This window comes from Ictidomys tridecemlineatus, unplaced genomic scaffold (assembly GCF_052094955.1).
Source record: "Ictidomys tridecemlineatus isolate mIctTri1 unplaced genomic scaffold, mIctTri1.hap1 Scaffold_103, whole genome shotgun sequence".
In the NCBI taxonomy this organism is placed as follows: domain Eukaryota; kingdom Metazoa; phylum Chordata; class Mammalia; order Rodentia; family Sciuridae; genus Ictidomys; species Ictidomys tridecemlineatus.
The window spans coordinates 270,611-284,945 of record NW_027520990.1 but is presented as its reverse complement, the minus strand read 5'-3'; the positions used below and the strand labels follow the sequence as shown (position 1 = coordinate 284,945).

The 14,335-nt window shown below is 35.4% G+C and overlaps 1 pseudogene; it reads left to right on the top strand.

Annotated features, from left to right (window-relative positions):
* The first annotated feature begins 1,925 nt into the window (after positions 1-1,925).
* LOC144372434 (son of sevenless homolog 2-like) overlaps positions 1,926-14,335 on the top strand; it is a 43,005-nt pseudogene continuing 30,595 nt past the window's right edge.

Genomic DNA, 14,335 nt, shown 5'->3' with positions numbered 1-14,335 from the left:
CCCCCTTGGCTGCCTGGTGGAGGGGGCTCCTTCTTGGCACCTGTTATTTGGGAGCCCCTGAGACCAGGAGCTGTAAGTGGAAGAACAGAACAGACCAAGGGAGGACTGTCAGAAAGCGACAGCCCAAGTCCCTGGCTGATGAGAGCTAAGCCTGCCTTCTTAAAAGGCAGAGAATCTGAACAAAAGAGCTCTTTACAAAAAAAATTTAAATGACTTCACAAATTTGGCAAGAAATTCCAAACTCTGTTCGAATGCCTAAGAAGCCATAGCTGCCCAAGGCTGTCCCTAATTACACTTCTGAAGTGGGCTTGAAACAATCCATTTCCATTATCTTTCTTTCTCAGTGGGTTCTGGGAGGGCCTGGGGAATCAATTGCAAAATTCAACTTCAAGTTTTCTTTGCAAGAAACCTGGTGACACGCAATTTAACTGAATTTCACTTGTTAGATACTAATGGAAGATCCGAGCAGGGGCTTGATAGACTGGGGGTTTTCTTTTTGCAGCTAACAAAAGCCAATTCCTGGGAGGTCACGAGTGTGAAGCATGGTTGGCATTCATCATTAGAGCCCTTTCAGTTAATCTTCGGTAAAACCTGGGTAAAACCACAAAGACCTAGAGTCAGCCTTGCAGCCATCATTGCTGGACACAGGAAAGGGGGAAGTGGCGTCTCCTTGGCGTCCAGGGACAAGAAGCCTCTAAGTCAATTATGAAATTGAGAATCCTGAACTTGGATTTACACAGGCAAGTCAGAGCAAGCCTGCTCCAGGCCTGGAGAATTGCCAAGGTGCGGAAGCTCCTGGAAATCACCTTGGAACCATGACCTGGTCCTGCAAGGTCAAGCTCCAAGGTGCCTCACTGGTTGGAAGTTTGGTAGCATGCTCATAATGCAAACCACTCAAGTCAGTATGGTTCAAGCTTATGGGTCTTAAGTCTTTTATTATAAATATATGTTTCATAGTAAATATATGAAATAAAAATTACTCAAGGACCAACTCTCTAAAGTCCACTGCCAAGGGCAACCAATATCATCACTTAGAAAGTATTCTACAGATTTTCTTTTGATCAGGCAAAAACATTTGGTCCTTAGAGCATATACATTTTAAATTACATAAGCATTTTGTTAATATTTATTATTAAATATGTACCACTTGACTCATTATTTCCAGCTCCATTACTATTCCAAATGGTACACTGAATTATAAATTAGAAAAATCTGCCTCTTTGGTAAGATACTTAGCAGTAATCTGCAAGAAAATCACATGATACATGTTGAATGTTGCATGGACTATCAATATGAATGATCATCCCCCAGAGTTGTAAAGTGGGAAACCTGCCCAACTGGACTGTGGTCATCTGCCAATGTGGAACCTGTGTCATGGCCCCCGGTGAAAGTCTCAGGCTTAAAGACCTTGGTGGGCTTCCCTGGGTGAAAATGTTTCTTATGGATTGTTGAAGGTCACGGCTAGATGAGAAAACCACTTCCCATGTGACTCCCTGAGGAAGGGCTCTGGAGGTCTTAGCTCACTCCTCCATGCTTGGTACACCTCTTGCTGTCCCTCCTGTCCACCTGCAGGCATGAACCTTAGCCAGGACAGTGACTTTGAGTCCTTCTAGCAAATCATGGTGAATTGGTCTTGTGAGTCCTTCTAATAAATCCCAAGACTTGAAGGTGGTCATGAGACACACTTCATTTGGAAAATGGAATAAATATCCCCCAAGGTAAGACATTTCTCCCAGAATTATCCATTGTCACACAGCCACCAGCTGAGCACACTGCAGACTTGCTTAACGTGGTGCTCTGTTGTGACACCACAGGAACCAAAGGGAACAAAGCCTGGTGGTGTTACAGCACGGTCCATCCTGACCACACAGGCAAGTGTTGAAACCAGAGGTGACGGACAGCTGCAGCTTAGGTCCTCGGTGGGCATGACGAGCTGGCCCTTACCTCCTCATTTTACAGATGAAGTGATGCAGGCGAGGGAGGAGTCCATGTCCCCATGCAGCCTGATCAGACGCAGCTGGAGGGCCCATGGTACACCAGGCTCTGGGCATCACCTGGAGATAGAAGTACCCATCACCAGGACATCCATGCTGTGTCCAATTCATCAGCAGAAGGACCCCAACCTCCCTTCCCTTGAGTGACCACTGACACCTCTTCATAGATGGGTAGCCATGTGCCTTCCTGTCATGTCCTGTAGTCCTATGGACCCAGTCACCTCTTGGGGGACCTCACTGCTGCCCTGTAGTGGCACCCCCTTCTCCGCCAATGCATCTTAATTAAGCTTTTACAAAGACCCTGACCATAATTGTTCTTTTATTTTTTAAGAGAGAGTGAGAGAGACAGAGAGAGAATTTTTTAAATATTTATGTTTTAGTTTTCGACAGACACAACATCTTTGTTTGTATGTGGTGTTGAGGATCGAACTTGGGCCGCATCCATGCCAGGCCAGCGTGATACCGCTTGAGCCACATCCCCAGCTCACCATAATTGTTCTTGTTAACAAGATGCCAGAAAAGATATCTGCAGAAGAGTTCCGTGTGTTTAGAACGATCTATTTCCTGTTTCTCTGTCTTACAAAAAGCTCAGTTTAACCATGGACTTGATGATGTTGCTCCCGCTTTTGTGGTAAAACATGTAAAACCTCTGACGCTTCCAAAAAAAAAAAAATGAGACAAAACTTACTTTCTGAGAATTCAAAGAAAAAAAATTACTCTTATGTAGACTCTGGCAAAAATGTAGACGCATGGTCCAGAGAGTTTTAGGCAAGAGCCCCTCTGACCCGACAGCCTTGGCCATGTCCTTCCTCTCCCGACCTTGGTTTTCTCTGGCTTCCTGATCCTGCGTGATTGCACATCCACGGACCACTTTAAGAACCTGCCACCAGCCGAACACAGCAGGTATGGACATGGATGCTGGGGTAACCACCACGATGGCCTTCTCTCTCCTTCTTTTAATGTGGAAGCACGTCTTTCAGATGCCAACGCAACTTGGGAAAGAGAGCGGAAGGGAATGTCCCCTCCCACCAAGCCTCACCTGCCTCCTAAACAAATGCTCTGCAGAGCCGGCCCTGCGTAGCTCTGCGCCTGGTGAGGCCCTAGGCTTGCTGTGCAGGAAGGAGGCACACTTAACACTCATTGGTCTGTGCAAGACATTCGGCCAGTCCTCCAGCTAGGTGGTCACTGAATGAACAAGGAAGGAGACCAGGTTCCAGGCTTCCAGCTTTCTGTTCTGCTGAGATGGGAGGGTAAACTCTGGGGACAGTGCCTGAGGACAGAACCTCACCCACCACCAGGGCAGCATCAGAGGACGAGGTCTGGATCCCCGCTCTGTTGACAGCCCCAGGAAAACAAGTCCGGGAGCCTGGGCACCCTGTTTCCTGCTCAGCTCCCACCCCATGGTCTGTAGGACATGATGAGGGCTCTGGGCTCTGTTCTGGGTGGATAGAAGGTATTGGAGGGTCTGGAGCAAAGGAGTGAGGCTGTTTGTATGGCATTTAGGAAGCAGCCCTGTGGCTGCTGTAGGGAATAAAGGGGAGATGCAAAAGCAACAGCCAGGGACTGCCAAACCCAACCTTGAATTTTTACAAAAGAAAGAAGATCATATGTTAAGATACACTTAATGAATCTAAAAAAAATTGTATAATCAGTATAAGAATTTAGGATTCTTTTGTAATTTTAGTACTTATGGCATTAGGAATTTTGAAATATAGTCTGTAGTACTTCACTTTCACGGTAATGAAAAAAAGTAAATGTTGTATATAAAATTTAGTATTTGGATGTTTAATTTTTTCTTTTGAAAGTCTGGGGATTTAACCTATAATTTAATGTATTCTAATAACCGTGTGCTTTACCACTGGATTACACCCTCACTCCAACTTAATATTTTTGTCACTTGATTTGAGATAGTTCTCACTTGAAGAAATTAGGAATTAGAACTGTGTAATCATTGAATAATCTTATATTCATTTTTTTATTAGGGATCCTGTTTGCCCTTTTTATAATCATCAATTAAGAAGCAAGCACCTGGCCATCAAAAAAACGAAAGAAATTCAGAAAAACATAGATGGATGGGAAGGCAAAGATATTGGACAGTGCTGCAATGAATTTATAATGGAAGGACCATTGACAAGAACTGGTGCTAAACATGAACGACATATTTTTCTCTTTGATGGCTTAATGATCAGCTGTAAACCTAATCATGGCCAGACCCTGCTTCCAGGTTATAGTAGTGCAGAATATAGATTAAAAGAGAAGTTTATCATGAGGAAAGTACAAATCTGTGATAAGGAAGATACTTGTGAGTGCAGACATGCTTTTGAATTAGTATCCAAAGACAGCATAATATTTGCTGCTAATTCTGCAGAAGAGAAAAATAATTGGATGGCAACCATTATTTCTCTTCATTATCGTAGTACTCTAGATAGAATGCTAGATTCTGTTTTATTGAAAGAAGAAAATGATCAGCCACTGAGATTACCAAGTCCAGATGTGTATCGTTTTGTGGTAAAAGACTCTGAGGAAAACATTGTTTTTGAAGACAACTTGCAAAGTAGAAGTGGAATCCCCATTATTAAATGAGGAACTGTGGTGAAATTAATTGAAAGGTTGACATATCATATGTATGCAGGTATGTGAAACTCATTGTGAGTACTTACCTAGGGCCTAATTCCCAAAAGCTTTTAAATGGTGTTCAAAGATAATGTATAAACCCATTTATCCATCATCCAACTTTAATAATTGTCAACTCATGTTTCATCTGTTTCATTACAGATTTAAATACCTACTCCCAGAATTATTTAGAAGATCTCAGGAAAAAAAAATGAATTGCCTCCAGAATATTAAAATACTGCAGAATCAAAAGGGATAAATAGCTAATTAAATATTGTTAACTTGATTAGTTATTAAATAAGTGCTCATAAAATTTGCATATTAATGCAAATTTTAAAAATTTGAAAACAATCCTTATTTATCAAGAAAATACCACAGTTGGCAGGAAGAACCAAACTAAAAAGGAAGGGAAATATGGTATTTTGAATTAATTAAACTGAAAAATTGAACATGAAATATGTTTATGCTCTACTTTTTCAGATCCCAATTTTGTTCATACTTTTCTTACTACATATCGTTCGTTTTGTAAACCAGGAATTGCTAAGCTTACTGATTGAACGGTGAGAAAAATGTATATTTTACTTGCATTAATATTTTATAAAAAAAATTAACTGTTCTGTACCTTGCAAAGTGCCTAGTAGCTGGTACCTACTCAGGTAGGTGTTGACATAATTTATTTGGCATTACATTAGATGTATTACCATACTTTTTAAGTAGTGTTTGCTGTTTGTAACATAGTTCTTTTCAGCTATTAGCAATATTCCAAGAGGTAATCTTAAATACCCAATTTAATACAGTTTTTGAAAATATTTTTTAGTTGTAGTTGGACACAATACCTTTATTTTATGTATTTATTTTTACGTGGTGTTGAGGATGGAACCTAGCACCTCACATGTGCTAGGCGAGCGCTCTACTGCTGAGCCACAATCCCAGCCCCTTAAAGACCCAATTTAGAGAGGAAAAAAACAACATTATAGTAAAATTTGTTCTGTTATTTAAGGAAATTTTCCACTTTTTGATTTTAAAACAAATTTGTTATGGAAAATTTCAAACATGTGCAAGAGTAGACAGAAAATATAATGAACCCATTTATCCATTATCTAACTTCAATAATTATCAACACATGTTTTATCTGCTTCCCTACAGATTTAAATATTCTACCCCCAGGATTATTTTGAAGTAGATCTCAGAAAACATATTTCGTCTGTAAATACTTCTATGTGTATCTCTGAAAGTTAAAAATTTTTATTTTAAATAAATCATGTATTATTATTAAGCCTAAAAAACAATTCCTTTATTAATATTTAAACATTTTTTGAATTGAAAAATTTTTTTTAACTGAATGTTTTTACTTAGTGATACTTTAAATGCTTTGTAGTTTAAAAAGAAGAACCTGGCTGGATGTCATGGAATGGGTCTATAATTCTGGTACTTGGGAGACTGAGGCAGAAGGATCATTTCAGACAGCCTGTGCAACATAATGAGATCCAATTTCAAAAAACAAAATGTACTAAAATACATATATACATACACAAATATGTATATGTATATGTATATACACACATGTATATGAATATGTACATATATAATCTGAACTACAAAATGATTTTTGTTTTACGTTTATAAACTTAACTAAAATTTTGTCTTGACCCCTATTTCCATTTTGTTCTATGAAATTAAACTTACAAGACTTAGTATAATATGTTCTGAAAATCTATTGTTCTATTTATGTGTCCAAAATAAGGAAAGTATATTTGCTAGACTTACATTATAGCTATATTTCCTAACTTACATTATAGCTATATTTCCTCTGGTTAGGCAAGGTTTTTGGTTTTTTAATTTTGATTTTTTACCTTACCCACTTAGGTTATGTTCTTAATTTAAAAGTTCATCTTGGGCTTCCTTTTTGAATTTCATACTCACGTATTTAAGGAAATTGATTAGTCCGCTTTCATTTTATGATATAAATATTAAGGATAGATGGTTAGATAAGTCCTTTCTTTCACATTATGGTACTGGGGATTGAATACAGGGACTCGCAGAAGCTAGCTAGAGCTCTACCACTGAGCTACATGCTCAGTCTCTTTTATTTTATTTGAGACAGTCTCACTGAATTGTTGAGTTTGACTTTGAACTTGCAGTCCTCCTGCCTCAACTCCCTAGTAGTTGAGATTACAGGCATACACTAAATCTCCCAGCTCTTTATGATCTTTAAAGAAGTTATATTCCTGTGGATTCTTTTCTTGGATCTTTTCTTGGATCTTTTCCATGAACCCTTTGTTGGTTGATTAATGCTAATCATAAAAAACTTTTTATAAAGATTTGATATAAAATCTTAGGATCATATAGCTGAAGGCAATTTTTGTACTTGTGTAGTATGGAGTACTGCAGGGAAAGCTTAACAGTAATTGCACTTTCTACAAAGTGATAGGAAAGGGGATTCTTTGGTCAATTTTTTTTGTTGTTGTATTTAAAATATCTTTCATTTATTTATGAACAAATTCCTGTCCTTTTGGTTTTCTTCTTAGATTTCAAATTCCAGAGCCAGAACCTACTGAAGCAGACAAATTGGCAATAGAGAAAGGTGAGCAGCCAATCAGTGCAGACCTTAAAAGATTCCGAAAGGAATACGTCCAACCAGTACAACTTAGGTTTGACCTGAATATTACATTTCTTATGTGCCATTTTCAGTATATAGTTAACACAAAATTCTTAGCTCTTAATTAAATATAAATATTATTGTTAATTTATGACTGTTAAATTTCCAAATTTCTTTCACTGTGAAGCTATTTTAAATAAATATCCTGAAGAAATTTATATAAGTATACCATGTTATTTACATCAGCTCTCTCTGACATGTGATATATTTACAGATCAAAATAAATGTGTGTTATTATAAGTAAAACTTACATATATAAGCTTGCTTACTGTCAGCTTTCCACTTTATTTCCCTTATGTCCCTTTGTAATGGTACTTGGTCCTTGTTTGTTTTTTTATAATTTTTAATATTTATGGAAGTTCTACTGCTTTTTCTACTCTTTATCCTATGTAAAGTTACCTAAGGAATCATTGCAGTAATTTCTATAATAGATTTAATTATAGAGTTGCCAGTTAGGTACTTTCTGTGCTAGATATTACCCTAAGTGCTTTATCTTTTTTTAATCTCATCCTCAAAACACATTTTTTTATGGTGCAACACAATGATTATTCTAACTTTGTATATGAAGAAATGGAAAACTTAGTATGATTAAGTAATTTGAACTTGGGTCATGTAAAGGAAGTGACAGGATGGGACCATATATGACCTCTTGAGCCATTGTGTTTTTGTTTCACTAAGCATTAAAAATTGGAAGCTCCTTTAACCTTCTTATAATCCAAATGAAAACTAAAGTATTATCTACCCCTTATCATTGGATATTGAGTTATCATATTAACTATATATGATGTAAATATTTTTTCTAAATATTGTTTCCTTGATTACTGTTAACTAATAAATTATAGTTTTGAACTGGATTTATTATTTTCCAGGATAATTACCATAAATAAATTTAATTTTAGAGGAATATTGGTGTTCCTAGCTATAAGTCTTTTAGCCAAAACTTTTAACATGTCATTCTTTGTATAAGAAAATGAGATTTTTTACCCATTACATTAGCAAGAAAGAAGAATAATTTTTCTCAAGTAACTGTAATGCATTTGCACTAATCTACTCAAATGAGGCATACATTTATGAGGTCCCTATTATAGGGCAGACAGGAAATAAGATCTTAGATCTCAGTCATGTGAATTCTTTAAATGTTTATATCTAAGCATGTTCTCAGTTGTATACTTGTCAACTTATGGTGAATACAAAAATAATAGACTGTCATGATATGGTTCCAAAATATTATGATTTTATTGGGGTAAAAATATACATGAAATAGTTATACATTATACTACTTTGAATAGTTCAATGGCTCACAAAAATATACCCCTATAAAACTTCAGGAATAGCTAAGATTAGACTCCAGTAGTTAGGGAAGACATCTTAGAAGAGGTAAAATCTGAGATTGTCCCGAAGGGATGTGTAGAATTTAGATATGCAGAAAGGTGATTGAAGGTATGGAGGGTACCTAGAAGTAGTATGAACAAAGGTTAAAAGACAGGATTGAGAATGGTGTGCAGAGGAAATAGGTAAGGAAATTGAACTTAGAGGAATGAAGACATTGTATTGTAAGTTGTAATAGAGGAGATTAACTATATTGGGGTAGAGTTGAAGATGGCTTTGAAATTCAAGCCAGTTTGTTAAACTTTTTCTGTGAGCATTGAAGGAATTTTAGTAAAATGTAAGCTAATATATTTTATTTAGCAATTTATTCTGACATTTTAAAAAAGAGAAAAATTGAGAGATTTCATAGTGAACAATGATAAACCCACCAGATCAACTGTTAACATTTTATTTTACTTACTTTTATCACATATATTTACTTTTCATTTTTCACTCAGTTCATTAATCACCTAATCTTTTGAATGTGTTTCAAAATACACTATTTCTTAAATGCTTCAACTTATATATCAATAACATTTCAGTATTTATTATTCATTTGTTCTAAAATGTTCATAACATGAAATACACACATTTTAAGTGTACTTTGGTTAAATTTTAATGTCTTTGTAATTCAAACTCCTTTCAAGATACAGAATGATAGACCACAACCCAGAAAGTTCCCTTGTGCTCCTTCTAGTCAATTTTTGTTGCTACTGCCCAAAGGCAGTATTCTGATTTATCCTGCTATTGACTCTTTTACTTGTCTTAGAATTTTGTATAAATTGATTTTTACACTTTTTTGTTTTTTTTTTGAGGAAAAGGAGAGAGAAGTTTTATTGATTTGCTAGCAAAAAGGAAACACAGGGGACTCCAGTCCCAGAGGCTTTGATTCTGCTGATCAGGGGGAACAAGGGTTTTAAAGAAGCGTTCAAAGGCTACATTCCTTGCTCTCTGTTCAGGAGTTGTAATTCACTTGTTAATTTAGAAGATAATAATTTCTGAGATCTTTTGGTGCCATCCCCAAGTCTGAATTACTTCATTCCTGTTGTGGGTGTGACTCTGACTAGTATGGGAAAGAAAGGTATGGATTCTATAACTTTCATGCCTGACTCAACATGCTTTTAAGGTTCATCCATGTTGCTTGAATCAATGTTTTTTTTAAATTTTATTACTAAGATAGTTATTTCCTTATATGAATACACCACAGTTCATGTATTTTTTCCCATTGAAGGATACCTGGGCATTTTTTCCAGTCTTTGATTATGAGTAAATTTGCTATGAACTTTATCTTAGAAGTCTTAGTGTGAATGTGGGTGTGGGTGGGTGTGTGTATTTCTTTTTTTCCCACTTGGGTAAATAACTCAGAGTAGAATAGCTAGGACATAATGTAGATGTGTGTTTTCTTTTAAAAAGAAACTGTCAAAACTTCTTCTGAACATTCTCACCAGCAATATATGAGCATTCCATTGCTGCATATCTTCACCATTGTTTAGTGATGTTATTCTTCATACCTTAGCCATACTGTTGGGTGTATAGTGGTATCTCATTGTGGTTTTAATTTGTTCTTCCCTATTGACTAATGATGTTGAGAACATTTTACTGTCTCTTATTGGCTAGTCATTCTTCATCTTTGAAGAATAGGTTTGACTCATGTCTATCATTTGTTGAGTTATCTTTTTATTACTAAGTTGTATAAGTATATCGAGTAGGACTGGATATAGTCCTTTGTCAGAAAAAGGTTTTGTAAATATTTTCTCCCAGATTGTGGTTTGCCTGTTAGTTTTCTTAATGATACTTTGATGAGATGAAGTTTTTAAGTTTGATGAAGTCTGATTAGACTTTTTTCTTTTATCTGATTGTAATTTTAAAATTACATCAATACTATAGAAACTAGAAAGAAAATATAAGCAGAACTGTTTGAACTGATATAAGTGGAAATTAGAAGCTAACAATTTATGATCTTTTGATATATTTTCTAAGCTCCTGAACTTACCAGACCATAATGACTTAACGTTGTTTTAATATAAATAGCATGATGAAGACTGGTAATTAAATGTACTTGCATAGTCTGAGAGAAATATAGTTGTCTGTGGTAGGGAAATAAAAATCTAACCTGCAAATGGCCATTTGTTGAAGTAATGAAGAAAAGTAATATTATTAGGATGTCTCTGGTAGAGAGCATTTTATATTTGTATAGATAATTAAATACTTGCAAGATCAGGAGTAATCATTTTTGTGATATGCAAAACAAAATCACTCTCTTGACAAAAATATTTTTGTCTTTTAAAATGAAATAAGGTTATAGGCATATTTGTAGGTTACAGGGAAATTTGATGATAGCATTTGAATTTATTTATTTATTTATTTATTTGGGGGGGTACTGGGAATTGAACAGAGGGGTGCTTTACCAATGAGCTACATACCCAGCCCTATTTATTTATTTATTTATTTATTAATTATTTTGAGACAGGGTCTCACTCAGTTGCTTAGGGCCTTGCTAAATTGCTTAGTCTAGCCTTGAAGTTCAGTCTTCCTCCTGTAGTCTCCCAAGTCACTAGGATTATAGACATGTGCAACGACACTAGGCTAGCACTTGAATTTAGAAATACAATAAATCTTAGTTAATTTTCCATTTTATATGAAAAATACATTAAAAATTTACAGCTTAAAATACTTTTTCAATTTAAAAACTTAAAATAGCTTTTCTATTATAGAGCATGTATTTTCTACATATGAATAAATAAAAGACACTTTTCCTTAACATTAATTGGTGATTAAGCACAGAAACCATAATCTTTATACAAATACATATTTTAAAGTATAACTTTTATGTTTATTTTTATTTTTTTGCAGTACTGGGGATTGAACCCAGGGGCACTTTGCCACTGAGCTACATCCTCAGCCCTTTATTTTTTATTTTGAGATAGGGTCTCACTAAGTTGCCCAGTCTGGCTTTGAACTTGCAATCCTCCTGCCTCGGTCTCCCAAGTAGCTGGGATTACAGGTGTTAGCCACCACTCCTGGCTAAAGTATAATTTAAAAATAATGTACAGTTTGGAGATTGATTTTCTTCTTCTTATTGAAGCACTTAAGGTATTCATTAAAAATGGAGACTCTAAGTATTATATTGATTGTTGCATATAAAACTATCGCCATGGCATTAGAAAAATGAAAGAAGTATAATGAAGAAGTATAGAAGTAAAAAATGTATAATTGAAGATTTCACTAAAATGTGATTCTTTTATTTTACCAGGATTTTAAATGTATTTCACCATTGGGTTGAACACCATTTTTATGACTTTGAAAGAGATGTGGAATTGCTTAAAAGACTGGAATCCTTCATTTAAAGTGTAAGAGGTATATTATTTAAAGTTTTGATTGGCTCTTATGTTGCATTTGAGCTTATTTTCAAAATTGTATGACTAAGAATGTAAATTGCTTTCCATTTTTAAAAAGCTGAAATAACATTTGGAATGATCTTTATAAACTCCAGTAAGCTCACATATATTTAGAACCATATAAAGTCTTAGAACCTTGTCTTCTCATATTTTTATTTGTCTGTGATGCTGAGGATCAAACCAAGGCCCTTGCACGTGCTAGGCAAGTGCTATACCATCGAGTTATACTCTTAACCCCCTTTTAAGTTTTTTTTTAATTTATTTTTTAGGTGTAAATGAACACAATTCAACACCTTTATTTCTATGTGGTGCTGAGGATTGAACCTGGGTCCCGCCCGTGCTAGGCGAGCGCTCTACCACTGAGCCACAATCCTAGCCCCCCCCCTTTTAAGTTTTTAAGGAGAATATTACTTTTAAAAATGTCAAAAGTCCTTTTTAATAAATTAAAGCTATTTAATTTTATGTCCCCTCAAGTTTGCCATTTGTTTCCATTAAATAAATAATATATATATATAATTTTATGCTTTTTGTTGTTGTTGTTTTGGTACTGGGGATTAAACTCAGGGGAAGGGCACTTGACTACTGAGCCTAATTCCCAGCCCTTTGTTTATATTTTATTTAGAAACAGGGTCTCGCTGAGTTGCTTAGGGTCTTGCTAAGTTGCTGAGGCTTGACTTTGAACTTATGATCCTCCTGCCTCAGCCTCCCCAGCCACTGGGATTATAGGTGTGCATCACCACACCCAGCAATTTTATGCTTTTTTATTCTCCTTAATCTGGTACTTTAATTTTAGATGATTATCAGCTTTTTAAAATAATATTTCCTCTCTTAGAAACATATTCCAGAGGAATACATTTTTTAAAAATATTGTTTTTTTAGTTTTAGGTGGACATATATCTTTATTTTACATTTATGTGGTGCTAAGATCAAATCCAGCGCCTGCGATGCTGAGGATCAAACCAAGGCCCTTGCACGTGCTACCTCTGAGCCACAACCCCAGCCCCCAGAGGAATACATTTTTGTGTCTAAAAGATAGGAATTTCCAACTTGAAGTTTCAAACATAGCCTATGTGATAAAATTCCAGGCTATAATATGTGTCATCAAACATGTTATATTAAGAACATTTGTGTTTTATCTAACAGTATAAGATATTGGTTAAGAATCCTATTAAAGTATTCTTGGCAAGTATTCATGTAAAAACATTGATCTTGCTGGGCACAGTGGCACAAGCCTATAATTCCAGCACCTTGGGAGGTTGAGGCAGGAGGATCAAAAATCAGCCTCAGTAACTTGGCAAGTCTCCAAGTAACTTAAGAAGACCCTGTCTCAAAATAAAATATAAAAAGAGAAGAGCCAGGGATGAAGTTCAGTGGTTAAGTGCTCCTGGGTTCAGTCCCCAATACTAAAACAAACAAAAACATCAATCTCTATGTCTCTGGTTTTCAGAAAATAGGGGGGATAGAGAAACATGGCAGATGATACCACAGGGGTACAGTTGGCAAGACAGACTTGAGAATCACCACAATACAAGCAGTTCCATTTCTTCAACAAATAAATTGCAAGCAAAAATGAGACATAAAGGGAGAACCTGTAGTCCTAAGGAAACTTAGGACATATGGACTAAATATAATTAAGTAAATGTTATTTATGTCCTTTTAAAAAAATTAACTATAAGAAAAATATTTAAGAGATAGAAATTTGAGTATTAACCAAGTATTTGAAGATTTTAAGATCACACTTTTTGACAAAGAAATTTAGCAGCTCAATTCAAAATAGCTAAGCTATGGAACCGACCTAGGTGCCCTTCAAAAGATGAATGGATAAAGAAAATGTGGTATATATACACAATGGAGTATTACTCAGCCATAAAGAAGAATGAAAGTATGGCATTTGCCAGTAAATGGATGGAACTGGAGATCATTATGCTAAGTGAAATAAGCCAAAAAATCAAAGGCCAAATGTTCTCTCTTATATGTGGATGCCAACACACAATAACAGGGATGGAGAATAAAAGTTCATTTGATTAGATAAAGGGGAATGAAGGAGAGGGAGTGGAGATGGGAATAGGAAACAAAGTTGAATGAATCAGACATAACTTTCTTATGTTCATATATGAATGAATACATGACCAGTGTAACTCCACCTCATGTACAACCACAAGAATGGGAAGTTATATTCCATCTAGTATGTCAAAATATATTCTGTTATGTATAACTAAAAACAAATTTTAAAAAAGAAAAAAAAATGATTCATTTTTTATATGTCATAATGACCTAATGATTATTTTAAAAAGACTTAAATA